Source organism: Thalassophryne amazonica, chromosome 3 (genome assembly GCF_902500255.1).
Source record: "Thalassophryne amazonica chromosome 3, fThaAma1.1, whole genome shotgun sequence".
NCBI lineage: Eukaryota > Metazoa > Chordata > Actinopteri > Batrachoidiformes > Batrachoididae > Thalassophryne > Thalassophryne amazonica.
In genome coordinates, this window is record NC_047105.1 from 87,863,165 (window position 1) to 87,890,138 (window position 26,974).

The 26,974-nt window shown below is 41.9% G+C and overlaps 1 protein-coding gene across 1 annotated transcript in view; it reads left to right on the forward strand.

Moving 5' to 3' along the window:
• Positions 1 to 16,672: 16,672 nt before the first annotated feature.
• Positions 16,673 to 26,974, forward strand: part of LOC117507223 (plexin-A1-like) — a 570,294-nt gene continuing 559,992 nt past the window's right edge. Inside the window, 1 exon segment of the mRNA XM_034167043.1 lies at positions 16,673 to 16,802. The gene's annotated coding sequence lies outside the window, so the exon portion shown is untranslated.

Below are 26,974 nucleotides of genomic sequence, written 5' to 3' on the forward strand. Positions count from 1 at the left end.
CGCTGTCCGATGATATTCATTCCCCTCTTGCTCCTCTTCCTCTTGCTCCTCTCACACCTCTTCCTCCTCTTGCTTCTTCTGTCCTTGCTCTTCCCTCCCCCTCCTGCTCCTGCTCCTGCTCCTGGTCTTGGTCCTCTCCCTCGTCCTCCTCTACTTCTTTCTTATAATTGTCAGCCATAATGGTGCACACCAACGAGCACACCTGATGCCCATTCATAGGCAAGCTGTGATTTCTGTTTGATCTGATTGGTTACCTGTGTTTTCACATGTGCAGTCTGAGTTCAGATGATTGGTAATTGAGTGTTGTGTGTGAGTGGAAATTTGAAATTTGTAGCAATTAAGACACACACATTCTGTTTTGAATTTTGTGTCTACTGTGGAGAAGTGTGTTTTTTGTATTTTGCAAGTGTGTTTGTGTGTAGTGTTTTGCCAAAAGTGTGTGGATGACATTGTGCATGTAATTGTAACAATGTGGGCTGATACTTTGCTACTTGTGCATCATTTTTCAAAAACTGTGTATTTTGGTGTGATTTTAGTGTGGAAGCAATCATAAAACACTGTAACATAATGTTGACGGTGGGAGGTTTTTTTGGGTTGTTTTTTTTTTTTATCTGATGACATCTGTGAAAGCAAAGCATTATGTATTTTTTAGTGAAACATTTCTTTTTTGTGTGCACACATATACATATTGCTGCACATGCTGGATTGAATGTGTGTTTATACTGAATTGTATGAACGCATGCTCGTGTGTGTGTGTGTGTTTTGTTTTGTTTTTTTGTGTCTTGTCAAGGACACCTGGGACTTTATTCTGTGATCAGTCAGTTGCTGTGGCTCGTTCTGCTCATTTTACTAAAATGATTGTCCTTTTTGCCAACCACAGTCACATGAATAGTGTATGAATAAAAAAAAACAGAAAAGGAAATAGTCAACAAAACCAAAGCAAACCACCAAACAGCCAATGAGTAAATGTATTTAATATCCTCTGTGTTTTCAGCCGAAGCGGCTTGGCCTGTGTATCGTCCAGTCATCACAACAGGTCAAATAAATCTGGCTCATTAAAAAGCATCAGTAAGCGCTGTATGTAATGCAGACTTTACATATGTATGTGTGTGTGTGTGTGTGTGTGTGAGGCATCATACGCTGATGCCTCACACACACATACGCTGTATGTAATGCAAACTTTACATATATGCAGACTGTGCTTTAAATAAAAGCACTTGCTGGCAACTTGCTCTCGATGGACTGTTTGCTGTTGCGATGCTCTTCCGGTCTTCACACGGTTGTATGTGTTTCTTTTATTTCTGTTTAACACTTCTTTTGGTTTTTAAGTGTATCTACTGTGAATCTTATTTAACTACAGTCCTGTTGTGAATTGCTAGCAGTTAGCTTTTGCTAGCAGTTAGCTTTTGCTAGCAGTTAGCTTGCATTAGCTAGGTCAACTCCCCTCCCCCCTTTCTTTAATACTTCTGTTAGTTTTTCTGTGTAACTGCTGTGAATTTTAACTCATTACTTTACTCTTGTGTTAATCTTGGGAGTGGTTTATCCCCCCCCCCCCGCTTTCTTTTATTATTGTTCCTACCAGTCTACTTCTGTTACTTTTTCAGTGTAAATGCTGTGAATTTTTGCTCATTAATTTACTTCTGTGTGAAAATTAGGAGTGGTTAGAATATCCATTAGTGGTTACCTCGCGCTTACTTGGCTATACTCTTGAAGGTTTTGGTGCAGAAAGTACACTACTTTATACATAAATCCTACGTGATGCTGGAAGATAGGGTGGCTCTTTTAGAAAGCTGTGTCTGTAAGCTAGAACAGCTTCTCAGCTCAGTGGAGATAGATGCTACAGGCACTCCAGTGTTGGGCCGGCTTGCGTGGCCATTAGCATCAGCCTAGAAACGCCGGCTGTGGAGGACGGCCTTTGGACTGCGGTTAGGCGGAGGAAGTCTTGTAGGGCTTGGTGCCCGGTTGTGGTACCCCGATCGGTTTTCTCCCTTGGATATGCCTGATGTGAGGTTTTTGAGCTCACGAGTGACTTCCACTCCTATCTCCAGGCCAAAACACCGGGCTTGAGTGACAGTGGATTCTATCACTCAATGTCAGGCCAGAGCTCCTGACATTGCCTCCCATCTTAGGGTGCTGACGCTGTAGAAGGGTAGACAGACAAAGGAACATGATATGAGATACAGTCACATAGTTATTCACGTCGACGCCAATGATGTCTGGATGAAGCACTCAGAGGTAACAAAAATGGACATAGAGAGGATTGTGACCTTGGCAGAAAGATGTGTCAGCATCGATTAATAGTCTCTGGTCCCCTCCCCTCCCGGGGTAACGATGAGCTGTTTAGCAGGCTGACATCGTTAATAGGTGGCTGGCACAATTTTGTAGACAGCAAGACTTTAGTTTTATTGATAACTGGCATTCGTTCTGGGGACGCCATGGCTTGCACCCTACTGGGTGAAGGCGCCACCATCTTGTCTGTGAACATAGATGGAATTCTACAGGGAGGGTAACATTAGGATTTTACAGCAGGCCACAGAGCAGGTGATGTGGAATCCATTAACTTAGCAGGAAAATTAGTGCAGAAAATCCACTATGGTGATAGTGCAGTTTATCTGCGAGGGAGGGACTGTTGAGACTGTGGCCTGTTTCTGTAGACGTGTCCATAAAAATCATAGAGGGATATGCTTTGCAAACTTAATACCCATAACTACATTGGATAATGTTGAAATTGAGGATGGCTTGTTGGTTGTTCCAGCAATATCAAAGATTTCATGTCTCCTACCTACAACTCGCATGGCATGTCTCAAACCTAAACCTACTTCCAGGCATCTTATATATGCTACTCTGGAACCACCCCAAAATCCAAACAGCCCACTAAGGTTCTTAGTTTGGGTCATTGTTGATTAATGACCTAATTATGGATCACCACTTAGATATGATTGGGTTATGTGAAACCTTGGTTAAACCTACAGCTGTCCTCCCCTTAAATGAGGGCTGCTCACCGGCGTACACATTTAGTCATATCCCTCGTGATGCAAAGCAAGGCGGGGTATTGCTCTTATTTATAAATCTAGATTCAGCTTATTAGCTGTTGGGGGTCACAAATATAACTCATTTGAGCATCTGATTCTCCACTCTGCCCACGATGCTACGTATCGCTAAGGTCAAAATAATAAATAAACCCCTCTGCAAATCATTTATGGAAATTGTGGATGCATTAGGATTTCAGCAATGCATTCAGGACTCCACGCACATTAGTGGAAATACCCTGCATTTGGTTCTCACACGTGGTATTGCTGTCAAGAATACTGACATCATCCCTCTTGCATCGGTGTCTCTGATCACTCACTTATTAGGTTTACAGTTTGGCTGCCTTGTTCAGTGGCACAACAACCTTTTTTATCACTACGGCGATGCATCAACTCCTCAACTACGACTGAACTCGAAGCTAGACTGCCTGATATCTTAGCTTCACTTTTGACAAATGCCCAATCAGTAGACAGTCTTGTGGCTAGTTTAAACTCAGCGCTCAAAACTACACTTGACATGATTGCACCACCTTTGTTAAAACCACGCTCCCCCAAAACACAGTCACCTTGGTTCAATGATTACTTATGTGACCTCAAGCATAAGGCTAGAGGTCTAGAACGGAAATGGCATAGTTCAAAATTAGAAGTATTCCACCTTGCATGGTGTGATGCTGTCGTAGACTATAAGCATGCACTACTGGCTACAAAGCGGACCTATTACTCTGATTTGATCAAAAAACAAGCATAACTCAAAGTTCTTGTTCATCACGGTGGCAACACATACATGGACAACCACCTGTAAGTTGCTCTCCTTTTACAGCACAAGATTTCCTGGATTACTTGGAGAAGAAAATTGGCGACATTAAGTTAAACATATCCCAGCATGCCTTAACCCAGCCACTGCACCCTGCTGTTGAGGAGGGTGCCATTACTGAGGTATTACCTTGATTTACAGAATCTGATAGTATCTCAGTAGGCATGCTGATGAAACTCGTAACTCTACAAGAAGCACAACCTGCTTATTTGATCCTATACCAACAAAACTGTTTAAAGGCCTGGTCCCACTGGTGTTTAGGAAGATTTGCGTATGGATTGCGCACAAAATTGTCTCATATTCGCTAAACAGCCGCAATATCCATGAAACATGCTTGTATGAGTTGGCCAGCACCTGCACACATCCGCAGTTATCCGCAGAGGCACGTTTGTCTGTTGCCAGGATTTTTGAGCTGCACAAAACTTTGGTTGCGGATGACATCCGCCTTACATACTCAATACATACTCAAGCTATGTGCTATATATCCACCGTTATCCACTGATATCCGCAACTGATGGGGATTTGCGGTTTGGCAGCGGACTGGGACAGTGTGTAAAATGGATATATTGCGTGCCTATCATTTCCACATCACGGACAAAAATAAGTTGTAGCAAATGGATACAGAGTGGCCACGAATAAAACATTTGTATTACCTCTACTTTGCATCTGATTTGCGGAGAGTCTGAGAATGCATAACAAACACGTCACATAAACCCAAAGTACTATATGTGGCAGAAGTCGGAATACCTGCTAGTCAGTGCCAGTCCAGCTGTGGAGATCCCCAAAGACGTAATAGCTACTGCCATCCAACAACATACTGTAAATCCCCAGCTGCAGAGACGTCAGCTATGGACCTCGGTTCCCTTTCTTCAGGACTTTTATTTAACACCAACAAAAGGAAGAGTTGCTGTTACAGCCGCAACTCACTCTGTTTTTTCATGACTCTCAAAAAATAACACTGTCTCACAGCCCCGAGTGGCTTCCCCCCTCCTGCTCCCCAAACTCATGAACAGTTAACCCTTGCATGACAACATGAACATCAACTCTATGATCATTACAATACCAATCAACTTGTTCAATTCCAGCAGTTGCTCCAGAGGCTGTGGTGTTGGTGTGAATAGTGATGCTGAAAGACCCGAGTGCGCTTCTTTGATGTCCGCAGTGCAGATGCCACGCACGTGCAACACGTGCACGATGCATTCACAACGTTTCCTCAATACATGCATTATACATCCATGATTGTTCGTCATATAATCGCTATACATTATAAATATATCCATGATTCATCCTGGGACATTTGTCATTTTTGGCCACTTTTGTTGCGGATGACAACGAACACCCGTAATTTGTATACTCAGTTCATGCGCAATTAATCCTCTCCCCAGTGGGACCGGGCCCTAAGGACCTGTGGCCCATTCTTAGGCCAACTGTGCTGGAAATTATTAATCTCTCATTAACTTCTGGATCTGTTCCTAAATGTTTCAAATCTGCAGTGATTAAACCATTATTTAAGAAATGTAATTTTGACCCTAGTGTATTGAAAAACTATAGGCGGATATCAAATCTATCATTTTGCTCTAAAATTCTGGAAAAAGTGGCTTCACGGCAGCTCGTGGACTACCTTACTGAGAATACGGTAACCTTTTTGAGCCACTGCAGTCTGCTTTTAGAAAATATTATTCCACAAAGACAGCTCTGTCTAAAGTGGTGAATGATCTTCTGCTTGCAATGGATTCGGACACCACTGTGGTTGTGGTGCTGTTAGATCTTAGTGCTGCGTTTGACACCGTGGATCATCATATTCTACTCAATGGGCTGGAGAATCATTTTGGGATTGCTGGGAGTGCCCTTGCATGGTTGACATCATACCTGAGCAGTCATTCTCACTGTGTTTTGTACAGTAACACTACCTCTAACCTTAGTGACATGAAATTTGGGGGTCCACAGGGGTCTGTCTTAGGCCCCCTTCTTTTTGTCTTTATATAGCACCCCTTGGGCACATATTGCGGCGTTTTGGGATTACCTGTCACTGCTATGCTGATGATACTCAGTTATACATGCCGGTAACTGCTGGTAATCTCATCCACATAAAATCCTTAGAAGATTGCCTTGCATCAGTAAGAAGCTGGATGTCTAGCAACTTCCTACTTTTAAACTCTGATGACTGAAATGATGGTTCTTGGTCTAGTGAGATGTCGGCATCAATTTGACCAGTTTACGCTTAGCGTAAGCTTGTGTGTCATACATCACACTGACAAAGTGAGGAACCTTGGGTAATTTTTATCCTACGTTGTCCTTTGACCTCCACATTAGAGATACATTATGAGGACTGCTTTCTTCCACCTGCAAAATATAGTGCAGATTCATTCCATCCTGTCTATGGCTGATGCTGAGACCCTGATTCATGCGTTTGTCTCTTCTACGTAGATTGGACTACTGCAATGTTCTATTTTCTGGTTTACCGCAGTCCAGCATTAGGGCTCTCCAATTGTTTCAAAATGCTGCTGCCAGACTTTTGACACCAAGCAGAAAGTTTGACCACATTACACCCATTTTGACATCCCTTCACTGGCTTCCTGTCCCAGTGAGATCAGATTTTAAGGTTCTGCTACTAGTCTATAACATTGTTCACAAACTGGTACCTCCTTATAATGATAAATTATAATTACTTATAATGATAAAGAGCAAATTGTAGGTTTAAATTACAGCCCCAATTCCAATGAAGTTGGGACGTTGTGTGATATGTAAATTAAAACAGAATACAATTATTTGCAAATCATCTTCAACCTATATTCAATTGAATACACCATAAAGACGAGATATTTAATATTCAAACTGATAAACGTTATTGTTTTTGTGCAAATATTTGCTTATTTTGAAATGGATGCCTGCAACACGTTTCAAAAAACCTGGAACAGTGGCAACAAAAGACTGGGAAAGATGATGAATGGTCAACGAACACCTGTTTGGAACATTCCACAGGTGAACAGGTTAATTGGAAACAGGTGAGTGTCATGATTGGGTATAAAAGGAGAATCCCAAAAGGCCCATCCGTTCACAAGCAAAGATGGTGTGAGGATCACCACTTTGTGAACAACTGCGTGAAAATTTAGGGATTCCATCATGTACAGTCCATAATATAATCAGAAGATTCAGAGAATCTGGAGAACTTTCTACACGCAAGCAGCAAGGCCAAAAACCAACATTGAATTCCAGTGGCCTTCGATCCCTCAGGCGGCACTGCATTGAAACTGACATCACTGTGTAAAGGATCTTACCACGTGGGCTCAGGAACACTTCAGAAAATCATTGACAGTTAACACAGTTCGTCACTACATCTACAAGTGCAAGTTAAAACTCTACCATGCAAAGCGAAAGCCATACATCAGCAACATCCAGAAACGCTGCCGCCTTCTCTCTCTCATTTGAAATGCACAGACGCAACGTGGAAAAGTGTGCTGTTGTCTGATGAGTCCACATTTCAAATTGTTTTTGGAAATCATGGACGCTCTGTTCTCCGGACAAAAGAGGAAAGAGACCATCCAGACTGTTACCAGCACAAAGTTCAAAAGCCAGCATGTTATGGTATGGGGGTGTGTTAGTGCCCATGACATGGGCAACTTACAGATCTGTGATGGCACCATCAATGCTGAAAGGTACATCCAGGTTTTGGAGCAACACATGCTGCCATCCAAGCAACATCTTTTTCAGGGACGTCCCTGCTTATTTCAGCAAGACAATGCCAAGACACATTCTGCACGTGTTACAGCGTGGCTTCGTTGTAAAAGAGTGTGGGTACTAGACTGGCCTGCCTGCAGTCCAGACCTGTCGCCCATTGAAAATGTGTGGCTCATTATGAAGCGTAAAATACAACAACGGAGACCCCGCTTGATGTACAACTCAAGACACACATCAAGCAAGAATGGGAAAGAATTCCAGTTACAAAGCTTCAACAATTAGTGTCCTTATTTCCCAAATGCTTATTGAGTGTTGTTAGAAGGAAAGATGATGTAACACAGTGGTAAACATACCACTGTCCCAGCTTTTTTGAAATGTGTTGCAGGCATCCATTTCAAAATGAGCAAATGTTTGCACACAAACAATAAATTTTATCAGCTTGAACATTAAATATCTTGTCTTTGTGGTGTATTCATTTGAATATAGGTTGAAGAATCAAATCATTATATTCTGTTTTTATTTACATTTTACACAACGTCCCGACTTCATTGGAATTGGGGTTGTACTAGGGAACCTCAAAACTTGAGGGCAGCTTGTGATATAGCAGGATATGTATGATAGAACAACATCTGTCTGGTCTTCTGAACCAGTTTTACGTGATGCTAAATAACTACATATCTGTTGTTTTTCATCGTATAAAAATTTTGCAATGACAAGTTACAGTCAGCCTGAAATGTAACTGAACTCGTATAAACTGTACCAACCCAAAGCTAATTTGTTCATATTTAAAGCTGAAACAGGGCCTGGCTTTGTTCAAGAGACCTTTCACATGGTACCGTGCATCCGGAAAGTATTCACAGCGCTTCACCGATTCCACATTGTGTTATGTTACAGCCTTATTAAAAAATGGAGCCAATTCATTTTTCCCTCAAAATTATACACACAATACCCCATAATGACAATGTTAAAAACAAAAGGTTTGTTTGTTTTTTGAAGTAAAACTAATGGCCCAGTCACACGTCACTTAACGAAGGGTGACGAAGCCCTGACGAAACAAGAAATCTGGACTTTCGTTGACTGTCGTTGGCATCATTTAACCTTCGCGCAGCCTCGTTCCTGCAGCGGGCGCTTCATCAGGATTTTTACTGTTCTGATATATTCAAACATCTTTACACTTATATTTATATTTATTCTCCCTTTTGACAGTTTTCTGTTATAAATAAATATATGGCTTAGAACATAATACTGTGATACAGCAGTAACCACGGTGCACTTTTTTTTTCTTTTTAATTGGAGGAAGACCGAGTGCGCGGCGTGTCGACAGACAGTGTGGATTCTGATGATGAAGGAGATGATCCCTCTTTTGTTCTGGACGAGGAACCAGAGCAGGTGGTCCACTGACGTGCACACAGATCTCCACAGATTCTGTTTGCAGTTTCTCCAGGACTCAGGTGCTATGAGCTCTGTCCCAGCGCCGAGTCCTGGAACGCAGAGACGCAGACACACTGCTCCAGCTGTGGCTCCAGGTGCGTTTCGTCGAGATCGTGAGCTTCGGTTTTGTTAATTTCCTCTGTTGTCCCTTTTGCGCTCTTGCTTCGCAGACTGTTCGGTGATAAAATCTCTTTCGTCCACCTTTTCTCAACGAATTGTGATGTTTTTTACTTTTTCCCTTCGTTCAGGAATCGTCGTGTGCCTTGTGACTGGGCCATAAGAAATCACAAGTACATAAGTATTCACTGTTTTTGCCATGAAGCTCAAAATTGAGCTCAGGTGCATCCTGTTTCCACTGATCATCTTTAAGATATTTCTACAGCTTAATTGGACTCCACCTAGGGTAAATTCAATTGATTGGACATGATTTGGAAAGGCACACACCTGTCTACATATAAGGTCCCACAGTTGACAATGTATGTCAGCACAAACTGAGCGTGAAGTCAAAGGAATTGTCTTTAGACCTCTGAAACAGGATTGTCTTGAGGAACAAATCTGGGGAAGGGTACAGAAACATTCCTGCTGCTTTGAAGGTCCCAATAAGCACAGTGGCCTGCATCATCCATAAATGGAAGAAGTTCAAATCCAGCAGGACTCTTCCTTGAGCTGGCCACCATCTAAACTGAGCAATTGGGGAGAAGGACCTTAGTCAGGGAGGTGACCAAGAACCCGATGATAACTCTGTCAGAGCTCCAGCATTCCTCTGTGGAGAGAGAAGAAGCTTCCAGAAGGACAACCATCTCTGCATCAATTCATCAATCAGGCCTGGATGATACAGTGGCCAGATGGAAGCCACTCCTTAGTAAAAGGCACATGACAGTCTGCCTGGAGTTTGCCAAAAGGCAGCCGAAGGACTCTCAGACCATGAGAAACAAAATTCTCTGGTCTGATAAGACAGATTGAACTCTTTTGTTGTGAAAGTGTAGGAACACGGACCCACAACAGGGGGCGCAAATGAACGGACAATGGAGGAAGTCAAATAACAACACTTTACTGTTGTGAATAGCACAACAAACACAGCAGATTACAATAATAGTCAATGAAGTCAATTCACAAAACTGTGTTGCGTGGGCAGGCTCGAAGATAAGAGACGTCTGTCCAAAGCAGAACCGGAACCACACGATTTCCTCCGCCACCGAACCCCGGGAATACTGGAGCCGCCAAGTCCCGAACTCCCAGGTGGCCACTGCCTCCGCTTGTCGGATCTGGTACTGCTGGCGAGGAACAAAAACAGTTAGATGTGGGTGCATCTGCACCCAGCAACACGTATGGTGGAAAACCACCTCCACCTCTCGTCGGAAAAAAAGGAAACAAAATATCTGCTATCCAACACACAAAGCAACAGGTATTCCTGTCAGGAAGACAACAAAGTCGGCTGAGTACGTTACCTCCTCAGTAGAGCGATATCTCGGCAAAGAGGTGGAGATGTCGTCTTGCTGATATACCACTGAAGATCAGATGATTGGTGACAGCTGTCGTAGGTGATAAGTGACAGCTGTCACCCCGGCTGCTCCTGTGAGGCGGCAGCGCCCTCTTGTGCCTGGAGCCCGCACTCCAGGCAGGGTGTCCTCTGGTGGTGGTGGGCCAGCAGTACCTCCTCTTTGGCGGCCCACACAACATCTTTGGTGTGAATACCAGGTGTCATGTTTATAGGAAACCAGGCACCATCCCTACAGTGAAGCATGGTGGTTGCAGCATTATGCTGTGGGGATGTTTTACAGTAGCAGAAACTGGAAAACTAGTCAGGATTGAGGGAAAGATGAATGCATCAATGTACAGAGACATCCTGGATGAAAACCTACTCCAGAATGCTCTTGACCTCAGACTGGGGTGATGGTTCATCTTTCAGCAGGACAGCAACCCAAAGCACACAGCCAAGATATCAAAGGAGTGGCTTCAGGACAACTCTGTAAATGTCCTTGAGTGGCCCAGCCAGAGCCCAGACCTGAATCCAATTGAACATCTCTGGAGAGTTCTGAAAATGGCTGTGCACTGACATAAAAACTTTTTTTATGTTATGTGGTATTGGAGTAGAATTTTGAGTGAAAATACATTTTGGAATAACACTATAGAATAACAAACTGTGGAAAAAGTAAAGCGCTGTGAATACTTTCCAAATGCACGATAAGGCAGGTTGATCTCTCTCTCCCTCTCTCTCTCGCTCTCTCTCTCTCAAAAAACAAACAAACAAAAAAACTAAGGTCAAACTCACCATACCTAATGGCAGACAGACAGTGGGATTTTCTATTAGAGGATATGTGGTGTGGCAGAAACAAGAAAAACAAAATCCTGCTCATTTGTATTTGTGGACACACATTTATCTCTAGCATTCTACATCAAACATGCACATTTCCTGTACCGCTCCAACATGCTCACAGAATGCACATGGCCAGGTGGTGCGGTGAGTACCACATGTTGCGCTCAGCTCTCCTGAGTGCAATTGGTAACCTGAGCTGCCTGTTTAAATAACACGGTTACCCCAAAAACTTCCTCCTGGAACACTGCCCAAGGCACACTTTGACTAAGCTGCTGATATTCATTGACTATGCAGTGACGGTGAAAATTCAGCATTATATGTCCCTTTTACTATCTTGGCATTGTTTATCAACAAATTAAGAAGAATCAAAGCTGACTGGATAACCTTACGGGTCCACTCTGTATCCTAAATCTGTCATCAGTGTAACTCTAGTGTAAATTATTTGGCGTGAACATGTCAGCTGATGTGATGTGAGAAGATTCAGTCCTAATTTAATTAGGAGCATGGCTTATTTTGAAGAACACATCTCCAGACATATTTCAGCAGGTTCTCTTATCAAATCTGTTTCAGTCATCTGTGGTAGATGTTTCATCTGCCAATAGCTGATGTTTTCTGTGGTACTAAGGCCAAACTGGACATTAGGACTTTGGCCACTACATGATGGAATAAGACCAGTATAAGATGAGTTGCATGGCACATGCTTTTTGCAGATGATACTGTGTTGTGCGGCCCAGATGAGAGGAAGTAGAGAAGAAGCTAGAGGAAAGGAGAAAGGCATTTAAGATGAATACAAAGTAAGGCTGCCAAAGTTAACGTGATAATAATGTGCAAACACACTTTCCTTTTATCTCTAATATTTTTTCCTCTTTTGTGCCATGTGATTAATGCACACACTTTAAGTAACCCTCAGCCCGCCCTGAAGTTTGGGAAACTGATGCAGCAATAACAGTGCAGATGGCCGCAGGAACAAACCTTGACGAGAAATGCTCAATCATGGCATTTTTTGATTGATCAGTATTGGATTAATTAAACCCAAGTCACCAAATAAGTATGTGTCCGGTGTCTCCATTTTGCTGTAAGCTCAGTGTCAGCTCTTTACAGAAAAACAGTGGATGTCAATTGTGCTCTCTTTCATAAGCGTGGAGCGGTAACAGTGCTCATTGATGCCACAGTGAAAGTTAAAAAAAACATATTTCACATCACTTCCATTAGGCCCTGAGTCTTTCTGATGAGCAGACAGTGTGATGTGACTTATCTCCCAGCAATCATGTAACTATTTCCAGAAAAAAAAATTCTTGTCATGTACTGTTTTCCTCCAGGTAAGTAGTGGGAGTCCACGTAAGTCCAGTACCCATTTGCAGTTGGGTGGACTGAGACAATTAATGCAGATGAAGTCTCTTGTCCAAGTACACAGTCAGGTAGCCAGACCTTGAATCAAACCCATATCAAGATATTGGTAACCCAGCATCTTACAGTTTTTGCTGATTGCTTACACACATTTTGCAAAATTTGGCTCACTCTGTCAAAATTCTACACACAAGGAAGATAAGACAACACGTGTTGTAAAACCCCTCACAGCTCTGTCAAAATGAAACCCATCACAAATCAAAACAATGAAAACAAGTGTTTACAGTACTGTAGTTTACATACATGGTACAGTGACACTACTGTACTACCCGCTGTGTGGTGGCTGAGGTTTGGGTGGACAGTTTGTCCAAATTCCCTCAGTGTGAGGCCATGGTTGATCACATGGTCCACCAAAGTAGCTTGAATTTCATCTGAAACATTTCTCCTTCTTGCTCTTCTTTGTCTTTGTTTTCCTTGTCCCCTTCCTCTGCCTCTTCTTCTGGTTATCGCCTCCATGATTGCAGATTTGACCAAATGTCTTACCTTAGCTCTATTGTAGTGCCAAAGGTCACACTGATTGGTGGTGAGTTTTCTATGTGAGTGTTTTCAGATGGGTGCGTAAGTATTTCCAATTACCAGATGTGTTTTGCATTTTTATTAAAAGTGTTTGTCCAATGATAATACGGCATTTTATCTTTGAGTTCAGTGTCTACTGTAGGAAACTGTGTGTAATGTTCTGCAACAACTGTGTTGAAGTATTGCAAGCAAAGTGCAAAGCAGAATATGTGTTTAAGGTATTGTCACATTGTGTTTTAGCTATTGTTACAAGAAGTTTTGGATTTTAAGTTTTAGTCTAAGCATTCGCTTTTTGGGTGTAAGCAGTTGGCAAAAACTGTAAGTATACTTCTTATTTTCTGGTCATATGTCTATGCTTTCCCAAAAATTCCATCACTCATTCACTTTGTTAGCCTAACTTACTTACTCATTTTCGACCATGTACTCCAATTAAGGGTGACGGGGGTGGGAGCCTATCCCAGCAGTCATAGGGTGTGAGGCGGTGTACACCCTGGATAGGACGCCAGTCTGTCGCAGGGCCACGTATAGACAAACAAACACATTCACACCCGCACACACATCTGTGTACAATTTAAAGTGTTACATTAGAGGTCCAGACGGGACCAGACCAGTAATTGGTGATGGACTTAAATGCTGGGAGCAAGGAGCAGAACAGGTTGTGAATGAAAAGAGATTTATTTACAATAAACTTATGAACAATGCTGAGCTGGTTAGATGACCTGCTGAGCCAAGACAGGGCCCACTCATAGCGGTGGAAATCTGGATGCTGCAGTACACACACGGACGGACTTGGGAGTCTGAGAACAAACTGGAATCCTGGGGCCAGGTGGGCTCACAGAGCCAAGGACAGGAACTAGGAGAATGGAGGAGAGGAGAGGTGAGTGCCTTTAACAACCGACAATTCACAGAATGATCAAAACAGGAATGTTCACACTTCTGGGAATAATGTTCACAGCTTAGGAAATAAGGTTTGCCGCTCAGGAATCATTCACAGTTCATGAATTATCTTAAGAGGTCAGAGGTCAAGTACCGCACGTCTTATGACGCAGTTCTAATTAAGCAGAACTTGACTTTAGAAACAACTGGGAAAGTTCTTAGTGGTTCAGTATCAGAGTTCATACAGTTCTTGGAAACCAGTTCTTGGAAGTAGTTCTTGGTTCTAGTTCTTTGAACAGTTCTTAGACATGCAGAGTGACAGGCAGGAGTGTGTGAGAGCGTAATCCCACAGAAACATGAAGGAACTTAACTGGAGCGGGGCAGAGCTACACGCTCTGAGCTGAGAACCAGAGAGTTCCAAAGTGACGTTGTTGTGCAGGTAGTTGTGGAGCCAGGAGTCAATGCAGTGTGGAAGCCGCGCAGGATAGTGTCTGGAAACAACAGGGAAATCAACATGCCCTAATATGGAAATTAGAGTTGGCCAGGCTATCCTGAAAATAGCTGTCTGAGCACATGGAAGTGGCAGGAAAGACAAGGTCAGTGAATGATCATGGAGAATCAGACATGGATCATAGTGTAGAATCTGGCTTCACGGCATGGAAAACCACCAGGCTTCATGGCATGGTCATGGAAAACCACCAAGAATCCAGCAGTGAATAAGCTGAAAGCCTGGGTTTAAGTAACCTGCTGCTGATGAGACGCTCACACACGTCAGGGGTGTGGCGGTGATGAGCCGCTCATGCATATCAGGTGTGTGGCGGTGATCAGCAGCAGGTGTTCCTCGGCTCTGAGTTCGCCATCTGCGGGAAAAAACTCACAAACTACACTCAAGGTTAAAAACAGACAGGACAGGGAGGCAGACAAAGGCAGACCATGACATAAAGTTTCCAATCCACTTAACCTGCATGTCTTTGGATGTTGGAGTAAGCTGGAGCACCTGGAGGAATCCCACGCAAACACAGGGAGAACATGCAAACTCGACACAGAAAGCCCACAGGTGGGACTCGATCCCATGACTTTCTTGCTGTGAGACAAAAGTGCTAACCACTAATCCACTGTGCTGCCCACTTTGTAAGCCTAGTTATTCCAAATATGGGTTGTTGGGGAGGGTAGGCTGGGTGGAGGTGGGGTACACTCTGGATAGCCCACCGGTCACAGGAACGTCACATATAGACAAACTCAATCACACTCTTACACCAACAGAGCTTTCTGTTCACCAAACCTGCACGTCTTTGGAGGCTAGAGTGAACTGGAGCACTTGGAGAGAATTGTCGCAAACACAGAGAGAACATGCATACTCCACACAGAAAGGACCAGGTCAAATTCAAACCCATGGTCGCCAACCGAATGGTCCCCCCTAAAAATTGGTCCGCCCTGCCTTCACTGTTCATGTGTCATCTGGGACCACAGCACCACGTCTGAGACTGACTCTCTACACCCAAAGCGATCACAGGGAATAATATGATTATTAACCATCTGATGACAATGTAAAACCTCTTGAATCATTCTAAAGTCAGTATTAAACAGGAACTAGGCTGTTTTAAGCAGAACAAGGCGATTATTGCCTCATTTCACTACTGACACACTGAAATGATGTAGGTGCAGCAGCACATCAGCCATCTGCTGTGCTGCTGTGGCCCTCTGATTGATCTGCCTTCTTTTATTATGAAATAATGCTGAATTTATGTGGAAATGATTGTTGTACAAAAACTTCAGATATCTCTCGCTGAGATAGAAGATGACTGGAGTGCAGTTTTAAGCAAAAACGAGGTGATAATCGGTGGAAAGCAGCTGATGCTCCAAAATGCACAGTGAAGGCAGGGGGGAACAATTTTTAGGGGGGACCTTGTCAGTCTAAGGCAGCAGTGCTAACTGCTAATCCACAGTGCTGCCCAAAATTTCCATCAGCATCTCTTTAAAAAAACAGAATCAACTTTGAATTTTAGGATTCTGATAGATACAAATGAAAAACTGTAATCCGCCTATTCTGAGACATGTGGCATCTTTTAACTTCACTTTTACACATTAGTTTAAATTGGAATGTTGTTGGGCCATATTGGCATCTTTTAAGTTCATAGTTGTACTCTTACATATTTGTGTAAATTGTAATGTTGGCACAGTGGGACATGTCTGGGCTTGTTCAGGCAAGCACATGTAAAGTAGGACTTTTATTTGCATGTGATTTATCAAACCTCATTGGTAATTGCGGGCTCTAGTGGCCACTATATAAATAATGAATTTCAATTTGACATCAGTATTTGTTAAATTAACATATATATTTGTTAAATCACTTAATTTAAACATTTTAGTAGAATTAGCCTCCTGGCCATATTAATACTTGTTTTTGGTTTGTGTTCCTTACAGTCTGAGTGAGTGATAATGTTCTTTTTCATTATCATTCATTCATTATATACGGCTGTCTCCATTACACATGCATTAAGAATCGACCCGGTGGCGCCCTCTGTGGACTTTTTGTGGTATTGCAGCAGTACACCACCTCCTCCTCCTCCTGCAGCCGGAGCTGGATTCCTCTCTCCATTCACGCTCAGGGAGCCGCCGGAGAGAGAGAGGGAGAGAGAGCACATCATTGCTCTGTGACCAGAGTGGAAATGTTCGCAAGTTTTGGAATTTAAAACCATGGAGAGGATATCTACACTGCGGATCACTTGAACCTGTAAGTACCGTGAAAAACTCCTGCGGGGCGGAGTGAGCGGCTTCTGCTGCGGCTCGAATATTTACGCTTTAAGCGAAAATATCCCCCGTTCTGCTCCTTGTGGCGAGTTTGTCGTGGCGTCTCTCTCCCCCTCATCTGCCGCTTCTCCGCTTTCGGAGTTTGAAGCGCAAACGCAGCGGTGAGAAAGCGTCGTGTCTGGCGGGCGTGCGGAGTGTCACCGTGTGCAAACCGAACACCGCTCCGTGTCCGCCAAAGTGTCGGAACCGCCGACTTCAGCTAGCCGACCTAACTTCAGTTATTTTCTCATCGTTTTCTCGCTAACCACCTGGCGCTTCAAACTAACACACAAGGGGTGCTGGCGTGGAATTTGGGAGTACGAGGGTACAATATAAGGTGAGTTGTTTTTTGTTTTCTTTTGTTTTTACACAATTTCACTTGGAAAGCTTCATTTTCGGGAAGACAAATGAGTCAGAAAAAAAATGCTGTTGTGTCGCCTCCGAGGAGCAGCTCCCTGCTTTAATTACAGGTACTTCCAGGGCTGACACAAACTGTCGCCTGAATAAATATTCCACCCTCCGTGGATTGAGATTTTTACACGTTTCGCCTCCGCTTGGTGTGTGTGTGTGTTTTAAAATATTTAAGCGTCCTGTCCGGCTTTCTTAAACGAACCCCAGGGAGGAGTTGTGCTGGCGTTCTCCAGGGAAGGTGCTGCTTGATTTGTATTTCTTTCTTTTTAAATCGATCCTCCGGTTAGCTTCAGAATAACTGCAGATTGTGTGAAACCAGCGTTAATGTGCGAACAGATGTGGGGTTGAAGTGAAGGATGCGGTGCTGCTGAGGAGGGCTGTGGGTGTGTTGACTGCGCATTGCTGCTACATTACAGTTTTTTTTATTTTTTTATTTAATCAAATCTTGGTTAACCAATTTAGACGACTCCCTTTACACAACGCTAATGCATTGAAAGCCATTAAAAAACATTTATTCATGAAAGATTAGAAGAGCAAAGGCTCAGACATTTTTTTAAAGAATTATTTATTTATTTGAGATGGAGGGAGTGGATCCTAATGCAAAGGAAAAAAAAATCCACTGCAATCTTCCTTTAATATTTATGAAGCAGTCCGACTGTGTAAAATCTATTAACTAAATGCTGTGTTTGGCCTGCTGTGCCACCACTGTTGTGATTGATCTCTTAAAACAGCCTTCACATGAAGGATGGACTGAGCGCACACAAACCTAGTTTTGCCTCATGACAGTCAAGTGGCAGTGTCTTCTTGAAAATTTTAACCCATGGCCATTGTCGATTCTCATGTGGGATTTGAACCATGACATGTATGTTTTAAAAAAACTGTCCTTAGTTTGAAATCATTCAGCCATGAGGCTGGCTGACATGTGGAAGTGGAACTTGTGGTAAATGAAAAACAGCTGTTACTTTGTGGGAGTCATATGATGATATGCAGTTTTTGCAGTAAGCTTAAGCAGGTCAAGCAGCTATTAAAGTTTGCAGACGAAAATACTGAAGTGACCAAGGTGATGCATTTTTTTCCTTACCTCAGAGGGCTGATGAAAACTTTCACTTCCGATCTGATCCCGATACCTGAATTTGGATATCTGCCCATACCGATACTATTCCGATACCAGAGCTCTGTTTGTTTTAATATTGTTATTGTCGTTGGTGTTGATTTTATATGAGGATATTTTATATCCCTAGTTATAGAGCTTCATGATGAAGTCGTATTGAGGAGGATTTTCTTTAAAAAGAAGACCTCAAAATTCAGCTACAATTTGTCAGAAGATACATCAAAGATGCAAGCCTAGATTTGATGTTTTGGTGAAAGAATGAAATAGTTTTTTTTTTTTTGGTGGTTTCTTGTGGCATTTTGTTAATGTGGAAATGCACTCCTTCCTCAAAACGGTACATGTACTTTGCAATATTTTGGGTGTCCCTGTGGAGAAAAAAAAAGTGCACCCTGTGATCTCTCTCTGATCTGAAATCTCACATTTACATGCACTTCAGTAATCCGATAATCAGAAAAACCTGGTTTACATGATTTCAGTTCATAAATTGGATTTCTTTCGGAGTGGAGAAAAGAGAAACAGTAGCACACTCTCTCTCTCTCTATGAAATTAGCTCTTTAGAATGCTGAAATACACACAATTGTAAAAGAAAGAATTGATTCTGATTATGGTATACATATTTATGATATGTTTACAGGGCCATTGTTGGGTCAGTGGCTGAAGTTTCATCTCTTGAACACCAGATGGCACACCTGCCCGAGTACATGCACCATTTTGACGTAGGAGCGCATTTCCAAAAAGGCCACAAGAAACCACCAAAAATTAAATAAAAGTACTTAATTTACTCATATTTGGATTCAGTCTGGGTAAATCATATTTTTGGTTGTGATGGAGCTTCCATCTCTTGGTACAATGGCTTTGCAAATGTTTCAGTAGAAAACACACACACAGACATGGCTCCTGCATCGGAAAACTCCACAGGTTGTATTAGAAATTTCTGATCCATGAATTACGTTTGTTGGATCAGATCGGCCCCATCCCTAATGAAAACCCTGTACGCTATGCACACTGGCATGAATCCATCATGTTACCAATCCATCACAAATATTTTGCTGATCAGGATAGACTTTCGATCATCCCTATTGGTTGCAGAGATATAGCAGAAAATATGTTTTTCTCACCTTGTTGACCTTGCCCTTTGTCCAGTTCTCTGCAAAACTTAATGATCTTGAGATATGTGCCCAAGTAATATTTTCACCATGTTTGATGAAAATCCATCCAGCTGTCTTTTTAGTTACCTTGTTCTGTCTCTCACACACACACACACACACACACACGCACATACACAGGACTAATTAGATTAGAATACCCTGTGAGCACGATAAAAAGTTGTCACAGAGGTAATCTGTTTTTGTGCCTGTTACTTTACATGGAAATGGGGTACTGCTTGCAAAGGGGTGCTGGTTAAGTAAGCATGTCACAGTACAGCTTGGGTCGAAATATAGATTTGCATAGATGAAATCGGGGGACTTCAAGGATCTTTAAAATGAAACTCCTACCATATTTAATTATAAGAGTAAAAAAGAGAGATGTTTTTCTTTCTTATTACAGTCAGGTGGCAGTGTTTTTTTTTTGTTGAAAAATCTGATTAACTATGCAACAAACACTGAGTGGCGGTATTGTGGCTAACCTCAGTGATTTTCTCTCTGCAGACACTAACCAAGTCAGTGTTTCGATTTGTAACAGTGCTTCAAATACCAAATGTTGCTCTTGATTATCTATGCATTGTTCTCCTAGCTATTCTTTTGCAAGGAGATCTATTGTCACCTTTTAGAAATAAACGTGGTCAATGTTGAGTAGATCATGCTGACCGTCTGTATTGACAGTCTTATGATTTGAATCTAAACATGTCTAACTGTGGTGAGTGACCTCATGTTTTCTTAATGTTGTTCCCATTGAACCAAGCTTTACAAAAGGACTTGTTTTTTTTTTTTTGTTGTTGTTTTTTTGGGGGGGGGCCTTGCCTGGCATTTCACATGCAAGCTTACAACCTACCCAGAAAATTACAAGCAATTTGCACCAATCTTGCCTAATTATGATACAGATCTATCAACAATAGGCCAGCAGTGTCATGAATTTTTGAACGTCTGCCTTTTCTGGTTGTTGCTGTGAAGGGTAAATCTGTGATGTTCAAACTTTGGAATTCAAGCTGACGTGCACTTTGCACCCCTCTGGTCCTGCTTTTATGTTGCTTGTCCCCTGACACATTTCTCTGGACTTTTCATGGAGCAGCGTATTTAAGGTCTATTTAGGTTGAAGGTCGATAACAATGCAGAAGAGTGTTGTTCCTGCTCTTCAAGACTACCAGCCCCAAATATATTGATATAATGTGCAATCTGAGGAATTACAGAATTAGATTCTGGTTAACTCATGCAATATTTCCTCCTGAGGGGAGAAAACTTGCTTCACTGTCATTGAAATTGTTTATATATTTGAATGGACCTTCTTCGAGGTATATTCTGATTCATTGCTTTCGTGCAGCAGGCTGATTTATGGACTGTTTGCAGGGTGTGTGTTGCCAGACCAGACAATCCAACTCCTTTTCCCGTTTTTCTTTCCATTCAGCATTTTAAACCAGTGTGATAACCTGCTCTTTAGGCGTTTCTCGCCTCTTCATTCTGCCTCCTCTCTCTGTCCTCTGTTGTCATTTCCTACCTCCAGCTTTATGCTGTCATTTAAGTGTTTTTCCAATCTCTTCCTTTTTTTTGTTATTATTCACTGATTTACCTCTCTTTCCACACACTTCATCTCATTTTCATTTTTAATGTTTCCCTCCGTTTGCAGATTCCTTGTTTTCTCCTACTTTTCTTACTCTTTAATTGCCTGTTACTGCTCCTCTCTTTCCTTCTTCTTTCTTGCTCTTTCCAGAGTACATGCACCAGTAAGCTTGCTTCTCACACTTTGCACAGCACCAACATTGTCATCCTTTTCTTGTGTCACTTCCTGTATTTCGTCTCATCTTCATGATTTCCAGGTGTCTATAAATTTCTAGTGGGCTGGCTCTTCAAATCCTGCAGCTCTCCATCTGTGGCTGCTGCTCAGCTCAGTGCAAGATGGAAGAGATACTCCAATTTAAAGAGAACCGCATCTCAGGGTTATACAGGATTCCAGCCACATCCATGTCTATTTCGACATGGTCAAAGTTTTAATTTACCCTTCCACTGCAGCATACTGGAGTTCAAAGCAATTTAGAAATAGTGATCTTAAAATGCAGAGTTTACTTTTAATTTGATGGCATATGCATCCCATGTCAGTTAGTGTAGAATGATGCTGGTGTACAAAATTTTAAAAGTTGTCTGCAAAAAACCCCCCAAAAAAACAAAAAAATACAATGTTCCATTTATTATGGATTTTGGTATGCTTAATTCAAATATGACACGAAAAATGAGTTAGTGGCTAGTGGCCATTTCCATGTGACTTGCAGTATAGTTTTTGGTCAGTTTTCAACTTTAATTTTTTTGTGTACCTTCCACACATACATTTTTAGACACCATTTCTTGCATGCATGTGTCAGTTGACACAAGGTGTGAAGTGACATAAACAAAAAGTAAGATAAATTTTTAATTAGTCTTTTATTGACTTCTAATTACAGCGTGACCCATGTTGCACCAAAAGTCCTTTGCTTCCTGAGAAAAAAGTAATTTTATATCTAGAAAACTGAAACTAGGAGGGAAACACTGTAAAAAAAAAAAAAAAACCTCTTGCCTAATTTTCCCATTCAGCATGGAAATACGCTACTGTTTCCAAGATGTTTAGGTTTTTATATTGCATGTCTACATAATTGTGTTGATAGTAGAGTTTTCATGACAAATCATAAACATAAGTCTTTTCATAGGGCAGCGCGGTGGGTTGGTGATTAGTACTGTTGCCTCACAGCGAGAAGGTCATGGGTTCGATTTCAACCTGTGGCCTTTCTGTGTGGAGTTTGCGTGTTCTCCCCGTGTTGGCGTGGGTTCTCACACGCAGAATAGGTGGATTGGAAACTAAAATGTCCATAGGTGTGCTTGTGGGTTTGGATGTGTTTGTTTGTCTATATGTGGCCCTGTAACAGACTGGCGTCCTGTCCAGGGTGTACCCTGCCTCACGCTCAATGACTGCTGTGATAGGCTCCAGCCCCCCGCAACCCTTAATTGGACTAAGGGGTTGAAAATGAGTGTGTGATGAGGTCTTTTCATGTTTCTCTGATTGTTTATATAATAATCACATGTTCCAGGGTTTCCCCTACCATTATATTGGAGGGAGTTCCCCCCACTTCCCCTTGAAGGTCAAGTTAATTTTATTTTCTACATTTCACAACAGAAGTTATTTAAGCTTGCCTTTCCTATAGAACAGGCCTATACCATGTCCTTTTATTAAATTTATATTATTTACACAACGGCATGCTATTTCTGTCTCTACATGGTCACGTGTTTACAATTCTTCTCTGCTCTCTTTATTGTGCGTGGCGAAGTTCCGCCCCAGTGCGCGTGTGCGCACACACACAAACAGGTGAGCACACTCCCACCAGTGGGCAGAGAGCGCGTGTCGGAAAATATGTTGCGTCAGCCACCTGAAAAGCAGACAAAAATATCTGCGTTTTTTTTTTTTTAACTCTCCCAAGGTGGTGAAGATGGTAACCCTCGCTCTCCTGCGAGTAGCAGCTGCAGTAGTTCTCCTGCTCCGGGTCTCATGTTAATTTTGTCACATGTTTTTTTTTTTTTTATTTATTCTTGTGTCAAATGTCCTTTTTTAGTTTTAGTCCTATTTAGTCATTCACATACCATTTTTTTTAGTCATGTATTACTTGAGTTAAAGGCTGTTTAGTTTTAGTCAAAAGAGAACTGAATGTATTTTATTCTTGTTTCAGTCAAGACATTTTAGTGTTTTTGATAAAAAAAAAAAAGTTCAATTATTTCTGTTTACCATTGCAGTCTGTATAGTGTTTCATACATCTCAAGTACTGAATGTTATCATTATCAACAACAACAAAATACACTTGTTGAATTCTTGAAGGTTTGTGTTGTTTGGGGAGGTGATGGTCTAGTGGTTAAGGTGTTGGGCTTGAGTCCAGAAGATCATGGGTTCAAATCCTCGCCTGACTGGAAAATTACTCAGGGCCCTTGGGCAAGGCCTTTAATCCCCTATTGCTCCCGGTGTGTAGTGAGCGCCTTGTATGGCAGCACCCTGACATCGGTGTGAATGTGAGGCATAATTGTAAAGCGCTTTGAGCGTCTGATGCAGATGGAAAAGCGCTATATAAATGCAGTCCATTTACCATTTAGTTTGTCCCAATATATTTTAAATCCACAAGGCTTCCCATCAGATACATTTAGATGTTTGGTTTTCCTGTAAATCCACAGTGCTGTAGTGTTGCAGGTCCTTTGAAATAAAACATTTGTTGGGATCTAGTTATTATATTTGCATATTCAGAATTGGCTGAAAATTTGTTAAAGCAATGCAGAATAAAATAAATAATTCAAGATTTGTAATGTTTTTATCTAGTGTAAGAGCCAATTTAATTTAAATATAATGCACACTTCATATTTCACTATTTTTAATGTTTCATGTCATTTGTTATATACTAGTCATAAATAATACTAAAAACAAATTTATATTAGATGTATGCAGAGTTTGTTGCTGTTCAAAAATCTGCACACAGTAGCTTTAATCTGAGCCTCACAGTGGCACGGTGGATTAGTGGTTGGCACTGTTACTTCACAGCAAGAAGGTCATGGGTTTGATTCCCACCTGTGGCCATTCTGTGTGGAGTTTGCATGCTCTTTCCAATGTTTGTGTGGGTTTCCTTTCATGAAAAAAATGTTTGTTGATGAAGATATTTCATCTCATCTAGTCTGAGGAAATAAACACTATCCAGGTCCAAGTGCTGTGTGCACTGCCCCTGACAAGGAGCAAAAGTCGAGTCACCACTGAATGACAGGTTTTGACCCAGCTTGGCTGTCAGAGGGGAAATATACCCCCTGGCTGTACAAGACTGATCTTCCTTCTCTTTTGTTTTCAGGCACGCTGCCAGATCTGCACTTTATAAGCCAGCTAGTTGCCAGGTCTGTACTTGAAAGCCAGCCTGTTAAGAGGCACTGCGTTTCATCCTGTTTTTGCAGTTTTTTGGACGTGGGTGATCATAGTAGAATGGCACCCTGTGGGTGGGGTGGGGTGCTCCCCCTCCCCAAAAAGCTGTAAGCCTAGGGGAAACACTGTGTTCTTTCTTTGTAACATTTTAAAAATCAGTAAACAGATTATATATTAATCCTTAGTAGCATAATAGTAGCATATCTTAAAGACTACAAACAGTCAACAATTTCAGACATTTGTCCCGGTGGCCCAAAATGTGAAAATGTGAAAGCTTGATCTGCTCCAGCAGGTGGCAGACACGTTTGTCGGATATTACATAGGTTAAACAAAAGTTTCTTTTTCATTTGATTTGGTTCATCAAAGTTCACCAGATTTTAATAATTTTGCATTGTTATTGCTGTGGGTGTTTCACCATAAATAACACACACAGAGAGAGAGAAAGAGAGAGAGAGACTCAAATGTGTGGTTCCACCTGATTGTTAAATGTATATAGAAAATTAAACATTGATTCTATTCTTAATTTGATTTGTTTTTTTTTTCCAAAATGTACCAATAACAATTCCACAAAAGTACCGGCACCGGTAAGCAGTACAGCTAAGAAGAGTAATGCCATTAAAAAATATTAATGATACCCATTCTTAGCTGGGATGGACTAACCCGCCCACTCCTCTACCTATATGTGCTGTACAAGTCCTACATTGTTACCAGCAAAAATACTAAATACGTTCACTTATCCACAGTGTAGTGGGACATGGACCCAGAACTTGCAGCAGCAAAGAGTTTTTTATTTGGATAAAGAATTGGAATGTTAACAGCCTGTACACAATTCACCTTGCATTTTACCTGTCAAAAGCAAAACATCCTAAGACCATTTCAGCATTGTTCACCTAATTTTGCTGTAAATGATGGTGTAAAAGTCCTCATATCACAGCTAAAATTATGAACTTTGAGGACATACTCATCTAGAAGTGTTGAAGATTTTTTTGGTGCAACCTTTCGTAAGTGTGATGGAGGGCTGCCTTGGCACTGTAGCAGTGTAATGGAATATCTGCTCTCATATTGCAGCCTGTGGGAAGGCATGTTCTTATTTCATAAGTTTTCATTTGTGTCAGTCGCGCTAAAGAGGTTAGCTGGAGCGGTGTGTTGCCGGTGTTCTGCTCCTGCTGCTCCATGCTCATCTGTCTCATGCTGGTGTTCACAACCTGTTTATTTTTCCTCTCCTCGGTATACTTCAATCCTTCCTTTTTTTATGTCAGCTCTCATCTTTTGTGGGTGGGTGTGTATGTGTGTGTGTGAGAGAGAGAAACTTTTCGACATTGCACTTTGTTTTTATTTGAGTGTTCTTATTGGGTTCTCCAGGGTTTGTGTGGCACCCTGAGGCAAGGAACAGCACAGCAATGGTATTATTAAAACACACTAAAGAGGGACCAGCAGCAGAGCTGTACCCAAAGGCCCCGTGGAACACGCAGACACACACTACATGGTGGTAAAACCTTTCTGGCCGACAAGCTTTAATATGAAATAAACTCACTCACCAATACCTGACGGGCCTGTCTTGATTGACTGCTCAAATAGGAATGACCTCCATTTGGCCCGAATAAGAAGATGGGATGAGAACCAGTGGGTGGCGTCGTGGTACATTATGAATCAAAAGTGTAAACCTTTGTCATTGCAATTTCAAAGCTAAAATTAGACAGGTGATGGTGGGTGCTCACAGTGTCCATTCAAAAAAAAAAACAATCTCAGAAAGCTGCACACTTTAAAGAGGATCAGAGCTTTGACAGTAAAGCTTGTCTGTGCAGTAATGGCAAGTCAGTGGTGCGACCGGCCTTGTGTTCCATCTCCCTCTCTTGTCCAGCGTGGCAAGTTCATTCTCATGTGCATTTAGAACGAAATCTGGTAAAAAATCAATGTATTCCAGTGCTGATTCTCGGGCAAAAGAAGCATGTTCCTGATGGAGTAATTTAGGATCAGGAATGTAAAATTTCCGTGAATCGCAGATTTCCACGGTTTAGTGATGTATCAGATCACAGTATTACAGTTGCTCTGTGATCATTATTAACCCCCCCCCCCCCCCCCCCCCCCAAGGGTTCGGGACACGTGGATCATGCATTAATTGCTAAGTTTGCATAAGTGTGACTATGATTACGTGTTATGTGACTCGATTAAATAGTGATGACTGCATTAATTTTAATGCAGTTGTGGTAAAAATCATTGTCTGAGTGGAAGAAATGCCACAGCTCTGTGCTCACAAAAAAGCCTCAGAGAGAAACACCTGCTGTTGTGCACTAATGCAGCCTGTGCTGTCTCTTCCTGCTGCACAAACAGGCTCAAGCACTTCTGAATCCAGCCACAAAAAAGGCCAAAAAAAAGGCAGAGCTGTTAACTTGCCAAGCATGCACAATGGATTGATTTTTAATGTGGCTGCAATATGTTTCTTTGCAAGTGCAATACAATTATCTGATTGGGTCACTGTGTTGGCAGATACTCAATATGATATATGCATTTGGTTAAATTGGTTTACTTGC